Here is a 16938-nt window from a genome sequence, read left to right on the forward strand (position 1 = left end):
GTCGCCGTCTTTCCACACCTCCCTCTCGAGGGTTTATATAGTATCACAGAACAATCCCGTGCCTTCCAGCAAAAGCGATTCTCATCCATGCTTGAAGTTTCATCTGAGAATGTTCCAGCATCTTCACGAATCTCACCAGGCAGTTTACAAAACAATACTGACGTCTACAGTCAAAATTAGCTCTTTACATCAAGCAGTTTATATTACAATTTACCGATCCGTGATAAACCAAGCTCTATAACATTTAACTGACAATTTTAATCGTTCATGTACTCATGCTTGCTCACAAAATAGTGCAATATCTAGCTTTTAACTGACACAAAGTATAAAACTTCGTTCTCATAGCCCCTCGCTCCAAGGGCTCTTTTCAAAATCTTCACTGAACCTCTGAGAGCCTCCACTTTTAGCTCGTTTGGAGTGATATTCCCCGGATTGATTGTTAAGCACTCAGTAAGGGGTTTCTGTATCATTCCTGTAGCTCTGACTATCGCTGGTATAATTTCAGCTTTCTTCAATTTCCAAGTCCGATGGTGCAAAACCGATTATATAGCATGATATCTTAAATAGTTGTGGGCGGATTCGTACGAAACTTGGTGGACAGGTTGGGTGTGTGTGACGAGGACAAATTAATTTGATTTTGGTGAATATCTGAGTCTGGATAGGAGAACTTTTTATTTTTAAAAATGATTCTTCACCATTGAGAGATGTTGCCAAAACGATATATAACATGATATTTCAAAAATGCATTGGGCCCGATATGTTCTCGTGGATCAGGCATTGCATGGCGGAGGTTTGCGCTCTACCGAGCGTCCTTGTAGTTTGTGATGTTTCCAGTTTGATTCTCATGAAATTCAGTATGATCCTCAGCATTGTGCATCATAGCCATCATCTTGGAAGAATTAATCGATTTTCTTTGATAAACTGAAATGTAATTTTAAGCAGTCACGCGGAATCCAACCCCGATGATGTGAAAACAACTTGTTCTCATTCAGATTGAACAGTAGTGAATGTTTTTATTAGTGATTTGTAAATTATGATGGGTTTATTGTGTTCCACCGAACAAAGTGTTTAATGTCTCATTTAACCAACACATAATATGTTCTGTGCAATACTGATTGTTTTGAAAATTTAGTTCTACGAGCACATCCACTCCATCCCAGCCTCCTCCCCAGACATCTAGCGGGTGATCCAGAGTATTCCACCATGGCATTACCTCAAAATGGCATTACCTCAAAATAACATTCAATTATGAAATTTAAAAAGTGTACATAATCACCGTTACAGGATTTTAGCTGCTTTGGGCATAATGACATTTGATTAACCAACCATGATATAAAGTTTTACTTGACTCGTCTGCAATTGCTCCATGGATTGTGGTGAATTGAAACAAACTCTACATTTAATCGTGTTCGAACGAATTTAAATTAGTTTGGTAAAACTCCACCAAAAATGATAATTGTTTTATAAAATTCATTATGGAGAGTGTTCCATACAATGCAGTCCCATTGTATATAGAGGTACTGCAATGGGTTATGTTTTCAGCCTCCAATGGCTGTGGACTTGCATTTTGCATGCTATCTGTGCGTCTTTGTGGGGCCTCTATTCAAAAATCGGGGCGTTGCCCCTGTGCTCACCTGTTAGAACCAGGGAACCACTGGTAGGCATGGATGACGCACAAAATATGTAAATTAGCCGACGGTTTGAACAAACTTGTGTAAGCACCATGCAGAGATGATTCCGACCGAGTTTCATGTAAATCGGATGAATACTTTTTGAGAAGTCAAAAGTCGCGATTCCAGAATCGAAATGACATTTGACCCTCAAATGGACCTCCTTAATCTGCAATCTTTTTTTGATGGGACTTGCAAGTCATCAGGAGGCCTTGGTCCTCAAGTTCTACAAAGTTTGCTGAAAATAGGACTATTAGTTTTAGCGTCACGGGTGATGAAGGTTGTGGTCAAGTTTCATCAAAACTAAGAATGTGGTTTCTGAGAAGAAAGCAAATACCTATTTTGGGAGGTCAAACCTGGACTCACTTTGACCCCTGTAGACCCCTTTAGACCCAGATTTTTTTTTATGCTGTGACCAACCTTTAGTACATCATGGGGGTTGTGGTAAAGTTTCATTATCAAAATTGTATGTAGTTTCATAGAAGAAGGCAAATACCTGTTTTTTGGGGCAGTCAAACCTGGACCGACTAAAACCGGCAATCCCTGTACACTCCCTTAGAACCTGATTTTTATTTTTACCCCGTGGGGTGGAAGCGCTGTTCGCGTTCTCTCTTTTCTTGTGTACAGTTCATTTGAACGTCTATTTTTCCATTATTCGTGAACAGAATTAGATGAAAATTAATAGGCATATACTAGACACATATGCACAGGCAGTAACTGAGCCCAAAGTGCGATTGCGGCCCTTCGGGCCGAGAACGGCCCATTTTGGCCCATTTTCTTAAAATTATTAGTGAACGGAACCAAACCAAACTTGACAGGTATATTCTAGAGACCATTTCCCAGGCAATAACTGAGCCCAACGTGCGATTCTGGCCCTTTGGGCTGAGAAACGGCTCTTTTGGTCCATTTTCTTAAAATTGCTATTTATCGGTTATTCATGAAGGAAACCGGACCGAATTTGACAGGTATATTCTTCAGGTCACTCTGCAGGCATTAACTGAGCCCAAACTGAGATCTTGGCCATTTGCGCCGAGAAATGACCCATTTGGGCCATTAAAAAATATTAAATGCCCTGGGCAATGCCCAACGCAAAATTAAGTTGCAAATGATTATATGAAACTAGACTCACTCTTGTGAGGTGTTGTGGTTTCTTTTTCTGATGCGATGAAAATCTTACCAAATTTCAAAACTATCTGTCGTCCGTGCTATCCCTCACCTGAGAGTTGTACGAATGAACTCCCACGGGGTATGTTCGCAATTCGAACTTGTTTTTTTTTATTGCCATGAAGAAACTTTGGTTCATCACGGATGTTGAACGTTGTGGTCAAGTTTCATCCAAGTCCTGTGTGTAATTTTGGAGAAAAAGATCCGAGTGTTTACAGACTGACTCACTGTGACTGATGGACACCATGCGATGCTAATACCTCACCTGAACTATGTTCCAGGTGAGCTAAAATGACAATGCACTTCTTTCATATTTGGTATGTTTATGCAATAATGTTTGGGCATGAGATTGGTCAAATGATCTTGGGATTCAAACCATCAAGTAATTGGACACATTTTATTTCTGAATTTTGGCATTTATTGAAATAATTTTATTGGAGAGAATAGTACAGGCTCGTACGTTTTTGGGAACCATTATTTATTTATATACACTTACCATCTCCACAACACACAACCTTGGATTAAAAAAAAAAAAAAAATTAAATACACTTTTAACATTTCCACTACCAGCACACAACTTTTAATTATTATTATTATTTTTTTCCTTTCACTTTTCTGCATTTATTTATTTAAATGTAAAATCTATATGTCTTTTTTTTTTTAAAGTTGTAGTTGGGGGTTGTGTCCTCGACGAGGACTTGCATCCTTGTTAACCTTACAAGGGTCCATTGGAAAGTTGTTTTTTTTTGTGAAACGGAGCCTTTCCAAGGGTTCGAGCATGTTGAGCATTGCTGAGTAACCAGTCTCGGTTTTCTGACCGCAACTAATTTACCTAGCTTAACTAGTGGTGTATATGGTTGTGTGGCTGTTTGTACGCATGATAAAAAAGAAAACGTATTTTTTTTATACTCACAATTTTGTTTTATGTCTGCCCTTTATGATCTTTATTTTGATTCATAATAATATGCAAGTTATAAAATAAGTAAATAACAGTACAAAATGTGAAGAAACATTTGCCCGAAGCATCCACATAACTAATTTACACTCGCTTGGGGGCATTTAAATATAAGATGAATGGAAACTGAACATTAAACATGGTACTTTGAATCGTTTGATTGAACAAATTGTTTAATCTGTGAAGAAGGAACTCAGTACAGATTGAAGAAGAGAAAGATGAAGAAGAAGAAGAAGAAGAAGAAGAAGAAGAGATCAGACTATCACACTTTCCCGGTTTAAAATTACCAGGACGTGCCCGTACGTGCGTTGTCGTACGTGCGTGGCCGTACATGCAAAAACAAACAAAAAAAACTTTCAAACCGCGTGCCAGAAACAACAACTACACAGGCCGTTCCTTCGCTCTCGCGTGCCCGTACGTGCGTGGCCGTACATGCAAACCAGAATTTTTTTTTTCAAACAACCACACAGGCCGTTCCTTCGCTCTCGTAAATGACGACTCGATTGGGGCATTGTGTTTTTCTATAAATGCGCATAAGAAATCGAGAAATTATTATAATACAGTAAGTTATCACTATCCAGAAGTGGTGCGTGCCCGTATGGAATGTTCACATTCATTCCACGACTTATCGCTTACATTGAAGTAACAACTGCTGTGATACTTACACACACAGAGTTAATTAAAATCAAGTTTACCTCCCTGTCTTTGCTAGCCATGACATTCGCTGCCATTGACCATTGCCACTCCTACGCCACGGTAACTAAGACGCGCTTTCCCCATCGGCCACGCCTACGTAGCAATGTGTCTTGTCATGGTTTGGTAAATAAATGGCCATAACTTGGGAACCACTTGTCCGATTAATATCAAACCTTGAAAAGGCACATCCTCAGGTCCCCAGCAATATACCTGGCAAGTTTCAATTAGATCGGACCAGTGGTTGTAGAGAAACAGCGGTCACACACACACACACACACACACACACACACACACACACACACACACACACACACACACACACACACACACACACACACACACACACACACACACACACACACACACACACAGTGCTGGAATTATAGGTGTAGCGATATAAATTAATAAATCGAGACTGCACTGATAATGAACATGATCTCTGCACATCATAACGATCACAAATTACTCATTGACGATTTTGTTCAGGTCGTGTATTGGTGTTTTGCACAGTTAAATATGCTGGCTCATCAACAATTAACGACGTAATTAATTGCCTTTTATTGAAGATTTTGAAATGTTCAAGGTGAGACACTAGTTGTAAGTATCGTAAAACGTGACCATGACGAACAAGGAGGGCTGGGCGAGAGTAATGTCACGAGGTCGATCGACGTAGCTGCAAATGGTCCGTGTGGAATTTTCTTGTGTTTCCCTTTCTTTGCTATTTTATGCCATTTGCAGACAACCAAGTTCACCATTATGATTGAAAGTTCGAAGCATCACCCCCTATTTACGAGAAGGGTGCCAACGCAGACCTTTCAAATTACAGACGGGTGGACCGTGACTGCATTCTTGTCTCCTGATTTGGAGAAAAAGACATTAAATTGTTTAACAACCACAGTTGTGACATTCCAGTCATTCTTTCCCCCCATTTTCACAAACATTGAAAGGTTTTCACAAACACAAACAACCGATTATTTCGTGCTGATGTCGAGTCTATTCGAGCTCCTTTGTCTCGACGTTACCAACAACCACAAATGAGCTGACAATGTCTCTAAACTTGGAATTTTCTGGAAGACAAAGTATTTTCTTGGCCATCCTTGCTCTCTCTCGATTTTTATTGTGAATGTACCCCTTGTACTCTCACTGTCCTTTGTACCTACTTCATGGTTACATTTTCATTCAGTAACCTCTCCCTTTTACCCTCCCTGAATCTTAACAGACCAATTTGTCCTACTTTTCCAATATTGTTGGCATCGCCTCTCTGAGTGTGTCTCGATTGTGCAGCAGCAGCAGCCAAACACTCCATTTCTTCAAACAGCAGCCAATCACTATCACATATTATTTCCCGTGGAACATTGTGTCATCATTCGGGTGTTTGTCCATATGTTCCCCTTTCTCAACATAAAATTGTTGATTCTTCACTCTCTGATTGTATGACACTTACACACGTCTTGATCTCTGTATTTGATAAGAATAAGATTTGTTTTGGTTTCGGATTTCTCGTCCCATTTGAAGGCCAAATTATATCCAGAAAAGATTTATGGATTGCCACCAATCATGTTCTTACCTGTGATTTGAAGGTCGTGGATAATTGCGTGTTTTGTCTTTTCAGGACATTGCGCTTTAAGTTACCCCCGACAGCGTTTGTGACTCGATTATAATGCTTTTCTAAAGCAATTATTGATGTGCAGATGCACAGGGTGGTCCAAAATGATGTGCAACATTCAAACAGCTGGCATCATTTTAATAATGTAACCGTCTTTTTAATTTCCAGGTCACCTAAAGAACAAGGTTTAAAGTTTGTTTTATTCCACAGAAGTTTCAACCATGTCAAAAGATTTATCTCTGCCCCAGCTGGCACTTATTTTAGAGACTTTCTTGTGACAGGCGGTTTCGTAGGATCTATCCAAATGCAAGACTTCCACAATTCAAAACCATCAGACGTATTGTTGAAAAGTTTAGAGACACAAAGTGTGAAAGACCAAGTTAAAAGACACATTGGTGGAAAACCTTGAGTGACAACACCCAACAAGATCGAAGCTGTAAGAGAAGCTTTGCAGGTTTCTCTGAAAAAGTCGACACGCTGACTTGCACAGTTGGTGGGAACTTCTCACACGACCAATGGAAGAATTGTGCACAATGATCAGAAAATGTATCCGTACAATATATAGTGGCTGTAGCACTAGACCAAAATGAGAGAGAGAGAGAGAGAGAGAGAGAGAGAGAGAGAGAGAGAGAGAGAGAGAGAGAGAGAGAGAGAGAGAGAGAGAGAGAGAGAGAGAGAGAGAGAGAGAGAGAGAGATATAGAGAGATATAGAGAGATATAGAGAGATAGAGAGAGAGAGAGAGAGAGAGAGAGAGAGAGATAAAGAGAGATAGAGAGAGAGAGAGAGAGAGAGAGAGAGGACGAGAGAGAGATAGAGATATATAGAGAGATATAGAGAGATAGAGAGAGAGAGAGAGATAGAGAGAGATAGAGAGAGATAGAGAGAGAGAGAGAGAGAGAGAGAGAGAGAGAGATAGAGAGAGATAGAGAGAGATAGAGAGAGATAGAGAGATAGAGAGAGACAGACAGACAGAGAGAGACACACAGACTCGAATTTTGCACCGTCATTGCCCAGCGGATCGAAGAAGACCAGGATTTGCTAGAGACCATCTTCTTTGGTGATTAAGCCTAATTCCATCTCTGTGGCTCCATGAACAAATGTAACATGTAATTTTCGGCAGAACACCAACTGCTCTGATATATGGAACAACCAATTTCTGTTGCAAAAGTAACGGTTTGGTGTGCTGTTGGATGTAGTGGTATAAAAGGACTTTTCTTCATTGAGAAGAAAAACCCGAGTCCTGTACACATGTATTATGTCTTTTTAGCAGCAGCGAGCGCTGCTCATAGAGAGCTCTGCGTTGTTGTTGTTGTTGTTGTTGTTGTTGTTGTTGTTGTTGTTGTTGTTGTTGTTGTTATTGTTGTTCTTCTTCTTGTTCTTCTTCTTGTGAAGACAAAACCTTAACCTCGAGGACTCGGCTCTTGTATATACAAGATCTGGATCTCCTTAAATACGAAGCACATGTACACATCCTCGCATTGAGGGTGCATTTTGAGAGCGTCTATCATGAACTTTTAAATATATTCGGACATTTCCCTTAAAGTTTCGAAAAGTTCTCGTTACTATTTAAAGGTTATTCCATTTAATATATTGTAATTTTGTAAATTCACTATTTATTTCCTAAATACATTATATATCGTAAATACGTAAATACATTATGACGGGTCTCGCTATTGGCTGAATCAAGGCACGTAATTAAATATCGGAAGTTGTTGTTGTTGTTGTTGTTGTTGTTGTTTTTATTTTTATTTTTAGCCGACAAAACCTTTAGGACGCTGCTCTTGGACACATTTGTCCTTGTTTTATTTACTACTAGCAAATACAATCTGTCACTTCACAGATGGGGGGGGGCATTTAAGAGGGGGGCTGAGAGAGAGACAGGGAAGCTAGGAAGGGGGAAGAGTGAGGAAGGGGGAGGGGAGGTGGGGAGGAGCTATGCCTTGTGAAGGAGGGAGCGATGGAGACAGAGACAAAAAAAAAAGGAAGAGAGAAAGGTGAGGGGTGGAGGTGGGGTTAGTAAAGAGAATGATATGTTCTGCTTAATGACCGAACACACACACACGCACACACACACACACACACACACACACACACACACACACACACACACACACACACACACACACACACACACACACACACACACACGCACACTCATGTCAGAACAGCTGTACACATAACAACACAGCAAAGTTTGTAAAGTAATCCGCTGGCACATCTGCAAAAACTTTGATATCCCAGTTCCGGAAAATTTGTGAGAACATGAAGCAAACGTAATCACTGAAAACATGGAAGTACCGACTGCTCACATACGAACTCATGATCCCATCGAGCGGGAACATCGAAAACAAAGCGTTGTGACCAGATATCATACTTAGGTACAAAAATAAAAAAACCAGAAGAAGACATTGCTGATTGAAGAAGACATTGCTAAACGATGCAGAAACCAAGAAAATGACCAAACACCAAGACCTCAAGAATGAAGTGAGAAGATCCTGGAAGCTGAAGAATGCCAAAGTTGTACCAGTGATAGCAGGATCTACAGGAATGATGACAAAGAACCTCACAGAGATATTAAACAAAGGGGCAATACCCCTGGGTGCTCACCTGGTAGCGGCTGGATAAGATAACCAGGCAACCACTGGGAGGCACGGATGACCCACAAAATATTTTATGGAGAAGAAAGTAAATACCTATGGGTTTTTTTTTTTTAATGCCATGAACAAACTTTGATACATTACAGGTGATAAAGGTTGTGGTCAAGTTTCATTGAAATTGTGTGTGGTTTCAGAAAGGAAAGCAAATACATGTTTGGTGGGGCACCCCCCTCCCCCACTGTAGAACCCCTTCGACCCCAATTTTTTTTTTTTATGTCGTGAACAAACTTTGGTACATCACGGGTGCTGAAGATGGTGGACAAGTTTCATCGGAATTGTATGTGTAGTTTTGGAGAAGAATGCAATTATTTGTTTTGGGGGGAAAACCCCCCTTAAATCCCCTGAGAGTAGATTTTTCTCACATCATGAAAAAACTCTGGTAGGTCATAGGTGATGAAGGCTGTTGTGAAGTTTCATCGGAATTGTGTGTGTCGTTAAAGAAGAAAGCAAATACCTCTTTGGGGAGGCAACCACACGCACCCCCATCAACTCCCTCTGTAAACCCCTTCAGACCCCGTTTTTTAATGCCATCATAGGTGATGAAGGTTGTGGTCAAATTTCATTGAAATCGTATGTGTAATTTTCTGAGAAGAAGCTGCAAGTATTTGTGGACGGACGGACGGATGACGCACCATCCCACAAGTTCCCCGGAACTACTTTACAGGTGAGTTAAAAACCATCCCTGGGAATATTATAACAAACAAACGACAGTTGGAAGCCGTCAGGGGCTCAGTGACGATCCTAAAGAGAACTCTCGACACAAAACGTTGAGAACACAAAACTTCACAGCTCGGTCCACGAATCGTGACCCCTTACCGGTATGAAGGTGGATGCTTTGAGCTTGCCGTGGGAGGACTCCATTCCACATTGTGAAACCCGCATATGTAAATACCAATCAACCACACACACACACACACACACACACACACACACACACACACACACACACACACACACACACACACACACACACACACACACACACACACACACACACACACACACACACCCTTTTATTAGTATAGATTTATTCATACACAGCTTCTGGCTTCTTGGCTGTATCATATTCTGGGGATGTGCTGCGTTGCTGATGCAATGCCCCTGTTACCAGTACGCTGGTACTTGGTTTGCTGACTTCGGGAGGATGGCAGGTCGAGTCAACCCTACCTGGTGTTAATTCAATGGTAAAACGGGCTTGAACTCAAGACCATCAGATCTTAAGCCAAGCATCTTAACCATTAAGCGGACACCAGGCCTACAGTATTATGTCTGATAACTCTTCTTGATCAATCAGATTCAAAAGCAAATATTTGAGGAGACTTGAACACAGTTTGGTTGAGCCAATCATCCTGTTGTGGCCACTGTATCTTTAAAAGTTCCGAATTAAAGTTCCAAGCCCTGCAGTTTGTTTTTTTTAACCTTATTTGGAGGGGGTAGGGAACATTGATCTTTGCAAGAAGAAGAAGATTAAATTTATTTATTTATTTATTTATTTTTATTACCCATTGTTCTCCGTATAATCATTGTCCGCTCTGTCATTCAAAAACAGCTGTACACCGACTCTGTCCAGACTTTTATTATTATTATTTTTTAATTTACCTCCACCACCGAAGGTGAAGGAGGTTATGTTTTCACCACTTTCTGTCTGTTTGTTTGTTTGTGTGCAGGATAGCTCAAAAATTTGTGGGCGGATCTGGATGAAAATTTGTGGATATTTTCAGTGTGACAAGGATGAACTGATTAGATTTTGGTGAAGATCCAAATCAGGATCTGGATATGAGAATTATTTAATTTTAGAGTGATTCTTCACCATTGAGAGATAGGACCACAAATGATATACAGTATAGCATGATATTTCAAAAATGCATTGGGCCCGATATGTTCTCGTGGATCAGGATTGCTTGGCGGAGGTACGCACCCTACCGAGTGCCCTTCTAGTTGATGTTGTGTTTTTGTCCAACAAACACACTTTCTGTTTTTTAATGCAAAATATGTTGTATATGCCACACTTATAACCTGAAATGTGAAATGAAGAAGAAACAGACAAAAGTTTCTCAAGATGCACTCGATGTGACACAGCTTTCGTTTATGTTTCACAAAATGAATGTCAATAGTTTATAAGCAGTTGAGATGATCACCAACCCTCTTTTGCTCTCATGAAGGGAAAACACCCCAAACATTTTCTTCTTACTTCCCACAGTGGTTAGCATACCTCAATCAACGTTCTGTTGGTTTAATTTTTCTACCTGTCCACCGACACAGATAGACAATAGTCTTCCCCAGCAAGACTATTTCTTTATTCAATATTATTCTATAAAAGTAGAATTGATACATTAGAAATTCTACATTTTCAGTCCTCCATTTGTCCATATGTCATCTTCCCACTCCAAGTACCATCCCCGGTAACGACACCTCCCGCTTATCTTTCCTCCTATTAGTACCCTCTCACCACCAATTCTCTCATAACTAGGGAAGATAATAACAAACACCACCATTGGTGAGACCAATTTTTATATTATGTGGTCAATGATGTTTGAAACTTTTTATTTTAATGGAAAAGTATTGTTACATCGAAGGGAGAGGGGTGTGGGATCTCGAGCTTGATTGTACTAACACTTTAGTATGGACTGTATGAATCATGTAGCTTAGATTCCCCTTGTAACAGGATATTTGTGAGAAGTAAGTCGTCTATAACGTGTGAACTGAGGAGTTTGTGAGTGCAGACATTAAAGCAGATGTGACGAGGTTCTATCGAGTAAAATCCTCCTGTCTTCAGGCGAGGCCAGGTTGAGGATTTGGGCACAAAATGGTACCAATAATGTGCTACGCACATTAGAAGGTAACCAACATGAACTGTTTGGCCAGAGGACAGTATGGCATGGCAGTGAGGTTGGCTGCAGAGCCCTGCAGGAGGACAGAGCACTTTTTTTAGGGCCGTCACACAGGGCGGGATGACCAAGAAGACAGCCAACTACAAGTAGTGGGTTGCCAAAGAATGCGACCTGCAAAGCATTATGGCTGTCCCAGAGTTTACAAAGGTCGTAGCTTCACTGCGTGTGGCAGTTGAAGCTGGACCTTCAAGGAAGCAACATCTCTCTTTGCTTTAGTTGCTGCCGAAGGAGGACGTGTTTGAGAGATCAGACAGGTTGACATCTCATCTTCTGGCCTCATTGTGTTGTTCCTCATCACCATTGTTCACACCCTGAGCCGCACTTTGCCTTGTGCCATACCAGCCTTGTGCCATACCAGCCTTGTGCCATACCAGCCTTGTGCCATACCAGCCTTGTGCCATACCAGCCTTGTGCCATACCAGCCTTGTGCCATACCAGCCTTGTGCCATACCAGCCTTGTACCATACCAGCCTTGTGCCACATCATCCTTCAGCCACAACCAGGGGCGTATCTACGGAAAATAGCACCGATGGCAAGCACTGAAATTGCGCCCCTGTCCAAACATCTGACACCCATCTTTTCGATAACTTTACCATAATATCAGCTCAAAAATACAACCCAAGCTCTTTAATCTTTTAACAAATTATGGCATGACATGAAAATTACAACTGCACCTTCGTTGCTTTCACTGATGCAAACTGGTCTCTGATGTGCTCAAAGTCAGTTGTTTTTTTTCAGTTTCTTCTCTTTCTACACCCAGCAGAGCAAGATCACAGAGTCTGCCTTGACCCAATGGAGGCTCTCAAACACGAAAGTATTAGTTTTAACTTGCTGAATGATCTCTCACAGCTGGCGATGGAAACTGCGATGGTTCACATTATCTGAATAGCAATGCGAAGATCGGGGAAGACTCTCTCATCTCCAAACTGAACAATAAATTCGAGAAGCTCGTCAGGTGTTGATATTTTCATGCTGTCCCGACTTGATAGCAACATTCTGCAATCCAAAAATTTATTCATATAGCCGCTGTCCGTCAACATCAGAGCTGTACAATTCGCCCAATTTTTTGCACTTCTTTATGTCGTTACTGTTGATGTCGTAACGCATCCCTCGACATCGAGAAGGAACCCAAAGTTGGCGTCACTGTTGTGCAAACGAGCGCACCTTTCGTCCATTTCTCTGTGAAGACGGTCGATTGTTCCCTTCATGATTCTTTCCATTTCTTCCTTGGCTGTTAATCCAGCATCTCTCGAGTTCTCATCAGCCATTCGTTTCTTTCGTCTCTGACGTCTTTCAACTTCAATATTCCATTCTTGACAGAGACCGAGTCCTGCTCAGTGGTGTCCCCCCTTCAAGTGGCGCCCAGGGCCTGTGCCATTCCTGCCATACCTTAGGTGCGCCACTGGCCACAACTAGCTCGTGCCAGCCTAAAATCCTCACTTGCTCCCCTTTGTTGTGTGTGTGAATCCAGTGTTGTGGTGCCATTATCAGGTTATATTCAGTGTGAATTGTGCACAAGATTTCATGTTCCTCCTTTTTTATACATAATAAAGGCTAGTTGAAGAGCTAGAAGTAATACACTGAACGGATCATCACACATCATGACAAAAGGAGCAGGAGAGAGAGACAGAGATGGAGAGATGGAGACACCAACAGCAGAGTTAAAGGCCAAGATAGAGGCAGACTTGGACAAACAATGGGGGACAGGAGAAGATGCATGGGGTGGACAAGATGGATAGAGAAAGGAACTCCAAGGAGGGAAAACTGGAAATTTGGAAGGAGGGATTGGGGTGTGTGGGACGGTGTTAACAAGGGTAGAAAAGATCATGCTTTTAGATTGGAGACAATCTGAGATGGTGGTGAACAGCTGTCTTGAAGACCTGGAGGGAAGAATGAGATTGAAGAGAATGTGGAAGTTGGTTCCACAGGTGGCGAAAAAGATGAACGAATTCCTGGAGTTGAGCAGTGATCCTGGATTTAGGTAGTTTAATGAGAAATTGGTTGATGGTGGACACTGTGTGACCTGCAGAAACCTAGGGGGACAAAGCACGGAACGAGCAGATGGTGCAAGACTGGAAAGGAGGCAGTAGAAGACAGAGACCACCAACCTGCCTGCGGTGGCGAAGTGATAGACACATAGACTCAGCTTTATGCGTGGGAGATTCCATGAATCTTGATGGCGTTGGTTTCCCTGGCATGAAGGTGAGCAAGGTGTGAGGCATTGGAAGCCAGCCCAGAGGGGAGAGGAGTACTTCATCAAATTGCAGATGAAGGCCTAGTAGGTGAATTGCAATTGAGGTGCGCCAAGGAACGACTTTGTATGATGGAGGATGCCCAGTCAGCTGGCTTTAGAGGCCAACATTGGAATGTGGTTTGCCAAAGAAAGATCATGGCTGATCATGAGACAAATCTGAGAGATCAAGGCTGAAACGTCCCCCTGTTCCTGTGTTGTTTGACTGCCAGATCTGTACTGTTTATTGAGTGTCTTGTCTACCCTTTTCCAGAAACATTTTGTAAATAACCCCCTTTTAATTATAATAAGTGTTTTCCTGCCTTCTCGTCTGTTTCACTGCCAGCTTTGGTTTTCATTTGGGTGATCCTTGGGGAATCATAACTGTAATATTGAACGCAGTACCATTAACACCATTTCGTCATTCGAGGAAGGTCTTGTACCCCCCCCCACCCTCACAACCCCTCCAGCCCCCACCCCTGGCTCAGTTGGTCTGTGTCAATCGATTTAGTTAAATCAACATAATGTTAAATTGGTAAACCACCTGAACACTACCAAAAATGCCTCGTGCATTGTCAATAGCAATTAGCTAAAGTAATTTTATGACCTCCTGTTTATTAAATGTGCCAGGACATTTCCTGTTTGTAAGCAGATCCACATCACAAACTGCTTCATGATGACTCTCAAGGTTCTGTTGAATTACTCAAACCTTAGGAACGTGATTTTGAGCACTTGAATGTGAATCCAATATGTAATCTTTTTTTAAACTCTCAGCTAGTCAGGTTAATCATTATTTTTCTTCTTGCTTTTCTTATTACTGAATATAGTTATTCAAATGTAGTAGTTTTATATTTTTTTATTTAAATGCCAGGCCTTGAGTTGTTCTTTGGTTAAAGATGTTATATCGTACTTGATGCTTATTAAAACATTTCACCACTGATGTTTTGTTGTATGACATTATAGATGCACTATTGATGCAACTCCTCCACTTTTACCCACATTGATGTGCCATTGATGCAACTCCTCTACTTTAACCCACCTTGATGTACCATTGATGCAACTCCTCCACTTTAACCCACCTTGATGTAACATTGATGCAACTCCTCCACTTTAACCCACCTTGATGTACCATTGATGCAACTCCTCCACTTTTACCCACCTTGATATACGATTGATACAACTCCTCCACTTTTACCCACCTTGATATACGATTGATACAACTCCTCCACTTTAACCCACCTTAATGTACCATTGATGCAACTCCACTTTAACCCACCTTGAAGTACCATTGATGCAACTCCTCTACTTTAACTCACCTTGATGTACCATTGATGCAACACCACTGAAACCCACATTGATGCAACTCCTCTACTTTAACCCACCTTGATGTACCATTGATGAAACTCCTCTACTTTAACCCACCTTGATGTACCATTGATGCAACTCCTCCACTTTAACCCACCTTGATGTACCATTGATGCAACTCCTCCACTTTAACCCACCTTGATGTACCATTGATGCAACTCCTCCACTTTAACCCACCTTGATGTACCATTGATGCAACTCCTCCACTTTAACCCACCTTGATGTACCATTGAAGCAACTCCTCCACTTTAACCCACCTTGATGTACCATTGATGCAACTCCTCCACTTTAACCCACCTTGATGTACCATTGATGCAACTCCTCCACTTTAACCCACCTTGATGTACCATTGATGCAACTCCTCCACTTTTACCCACCTTGATGTACCATTGATGCAACTCCTCCACTTTTACCCACCTTGATGTACCATTGATGCAACTCCTCCACTTTAACCCACCTTCATGTACCATTGATGCAACTCCTCCACTTTAACCCACCTTGATGTACCATTGATGCAACTCCTCTACTTTAACCCACCTTCATGTACCATTGATGCAACTCCTCCACTTTAACCCACCTTGATGTACCATTGATGCAACTCCTCCACTTTAACCCAACTTGATGTACCATTGATGCAACTCCTCCACTTTTACCCACCTTGATATACGATTGATACAACTCCTCCACTTTAACCCACCTTAATGTGCCATTGATGCAACTCCACTTTAACCCACATTGATGTGCCATTGATGCAACTCCTCTACTTTAACCCACCTTGATGTACCATTGATACAACTCCACTTTAACCCACATTGATGCAACTCCTCCACTTTAACCCACCTTAATGTACCATTGATGCAACTCCTCTACTTTAACCCACCTTGATGTACCATTGATGAAACTCCTCTACTTTAACCCACCTTGATGTACCATTGATGCAACTCCTCCACTTTAACCCACCTTGATGTACCATTGATGCAACTCCTCCACTTTAACCCACCTTGATGTACCATTGATGCAACTCCTCCACTTTAACCCACCTTGATGTACCATTGATGCAACTCCTCCACTTTAACCCACCTTGATGTACCATTGATGCAACTCCTCTACTTTAACCCACCTTGATGTACCATTGATGCAACTCCTCCACTTTTACCCACCTTCATGTACCATTGATGCAACTCCTTTACTTTTACCCACCTTCATGTACCATTGATGCAACTCCTTTACTTTAACCCAACTTGATGTACCATTGATGCAACTCCTCCACTTTTACCCACCTTGATATACGATTGATACAACTCCTCCACTTTAACCCACCTTAATGTACCATTGATGCAACTTCACTTTAATCCACATTGATGTGCCATTGATGCAACTCCTCTACTTTAACCCACCTTGATGTATCATTGATGCAACTCCACTTTAACCCACATTGATGCAACTCCACTTTAACCCACATTGATGCAACTCCTCCACTTTAACCCAGCTTAATGTACCATTGATGCAATTCCTCTACTTTAACCCACCTTGATGTACCATTGATGAAACTCCTCTACTTTAACCCACCTTGATGTACCATTGATGCAACTCCTCCACTTTAACCCACCTTGATCTACCATTGATGCAACTCCTCCACTTTAACCCACCTTGATGTACCATTGATGCAACTCCTCCACTTTAACCCACCTTGATGTACCATT

General features: G+C 41.5%; 1 protein-coding gene across 5 annotated transcripts in view; it reads left to right on the forward strand.

Moving 5' to 3' along the window:
• The window catches only part of LOC147027209 (tyrosine-protein phosphatase non-receptor type 13-like), a 284017-nt gene that overhangs the window by 49817 nt on the left and 217262 nt on the right, over window positions 1-16938 (forward strand). The window lies entirely within an intron of this gene.

This window comes from Eptatretus burgeri, chromosome 5, assembly GCF_056783735.1.
Source record: "Eptatretus burgeri isolate ZD-2024b chromosome 5, Ebu_testis_v1, whole genome shotgun sequence".
Taxonomy (NCBI): Eukaryota; Metazoa; Chordata; class Myxini; order Myxiniformes; family Myxinidae; genus Eptatretus; species Eptatretus burgeri.